Genomic DNA, 2,436 nt, shown 5'->3' with positions numbered 1-2,436 from the left:
TGCCGGGTGTTTGTGTGTTTCTCTGACAGCGTCTATAGTTCTCTCAAAGATTGATTGATGTATCAAATTTTGAAAAACAATATAAAAAATTTAAACGAAGGCAAAGATAGTTAAAATTTGACAATAAAATTTAAGAAAAAGCAGGAGGCTTTGGGGTGCTAGACAGCCCCACACTGCAGCTCCTCGACACCCTAAGCGACAAGGCAGTCATTTATTTTACAAAGGCCAGGTCAGGGGGGTTTCCCTCATTGTGGAGAGGGGGGTATCCCACTGCGTGGGGCAGGCAAACACACACACCCCATCAGAGCCCTTTGGCTGGCGGATCTCCAATAGGGTAAAAGGTAAAAGTCAGCCAGATAAAGAAATGGCTCCTCGCCCCCAGCAAGTTGGTTCCCTATGTGTGATTGGCCTCCCTCACGTAAGGCTTTTCTGTCCAGTGATCCCTCTTGGCAGATCTCTTCCTAAAGTGGATCCTCTCCCTCCTCGCCCACAGCCCATTTCTCTCTTTTTTTTAATTTAAGCACACATGGATGTAACAAAGACAAACAAAATGAAAAAAAAAACATTAAAAAACATACATTTGGGATACTTACATCCCCAATCGGAAATATATACATTTTTACTTTGTTTTTGTTAACATGTTGCTCTGCATATTTACATACTTGCATACTTTTCTATAAGTTTGTGTAATGATCTCTTGGGCTGTCTTCCTCTATAATTTCTTTTCTTTTATCCTTTCTTTCTTTTAACCAATTATAGAAGTTCTCTCATATCTTGTAATAGCCTAAGTCCTCCTTCTCTTCTGGTTTTCACAGCCAATTTCTCATAGAGCCCCCCTTGCATTGGTGGAGATGGGGGGGAGCTGTGTGGAAAGTCAGGCCTCTCTCAGGTGGCTCTGGAGCAAGATCTGCCGCAGTCTTCCTCCAGATGAAGCTGGTCCCAAAGCCCCCCAGGCTAGCCTCAGCCCCAGGCCCTCCTAATGGCCCCCAAGTAGCTCCCATGGGCCATTCTTATTGGGAGAGGATGCCAGGCGGACTCATTCAGGTCACTGGGCAGCACCACTTGTGTCCATCTCTGCTTCTCCTGTCAGGGTTCCGAGTGACACACCCACCAAAAGCAGAACTTGCTCAAAGAACATGCTTCCTGGAGACAACATTGGCTTAGCCCAGGGGTAGGCAAAGTGGGCTCTTCTATGACTTGTGGACTTCAACTCACAGATTTCCTGAGCCAATCATGCTAGCTCAGGAATTCTGGGTGTTGAAGTCCACATGTCATAGAAGAGCCAACTAGGCCTACCCCTGCCATAGCCAGTGAAAACCCATATATGTTCTGTCTGGGTGCCCCCAGACTTCAACACCAACTGGAAAAAGCAGCCAGACACGCTGGTAAAAGCAAAAGCACTTTATAGTTTGAAAAATAAACACAGAGAAAAACCTGTTTTTCCCAACAGGCAGGCTATGAGGCTTCACAGCAAAGTCCTGACGGCCAGACAATACAGCAGACTTCTTGCTGGCACACACACCACTGTAGAGAATAAGCCCCCACGCCTTTTTCCCCAAGGTTTCAGCCTTCAAGGCCACAAGCCAGAATCAGAGACGCCAAAGATCACAGCCAGGTCCCAGGACTCCCAAAGATAATACTCCACAATACAGGAAGGGTGGGTCTGCCTTTTCAGCCTTTCTGGGGAGAACCACACCCAAACCCAGCTGTTACCTATTTAGGACTGGAAGTACCTGGCTAATTGTCCCCTTCGTTGTGCTGCTCTTCTCTGCCTGTGATCGATGATGGCTTGAGCATTTTCATCTAAGGACTCCAGGCTGCTTGCTGGGGAGAGCTCCACCCCGGGGGATTCTGGCTGTTCTCCCTCTCCCTCGGCCTGATATTCTTCCTCCCCTTCTGCCTGGGCCTCCTCCTCCTGTTCCTCCTCCTCCCCCTGTGAGCAGGGAGCTGGCAGAGGTTCAGCCGTTCCCTGAGGAGCCTCAGACGGAATCACAACAATATAAAGGTTCCTACAGTTTTCATCTGCTTAAAAGAGCAAAAGCCCCCCTTCCAAGACATCACCTGTCACTCCTCCTCCAACAGCCACTTGTTGAGATTACCTTGCTTCCCATGGGAAAACTTTTTTGTTTTGATCCCTTAGTCTGTCTACTTCCCCCTCTTAGGGTTCATGGCAACTATGAGTCAGCAAAAGAGGCTTCAGCCAAGTTCACTTGATACCCCATTCTGTATCATGGAGGTTGCCCCCTTGTCTCTGCCTTTGGGGTTTTATTTACTATTGTTGTTTGACTTCTTTTTTTATTATTGCATTGTTTTTTATTATTGTAAGCCGCCCCGAGTCCTACGGGATTGGGTGGCATAGAAGTCAATTAAATTAATTAAATTAAATTTCAGAGGAAACCAGGCAAGGAAGCCAAGCAGTCAAGAAGCAAAGGTTGC

Source organism: Erythrolamprus reginae, chromosome 9 (assembly GCF_031021105.1).
Source record: "Erythrolamprus reginae isolate rEryReg1 chromosome 9, rEryReg1.hap1, whole genome shotgun sequence".
Lineage (NCBI taxonomy): Eukaryota > Metazoa > Chordata > Lepidosauria > Squamata > Dipsadidae > Erythrolamprus > Erythrolamprus reginae.
This window is presented reverse-complemented; position numbering follows the sequence as displayed.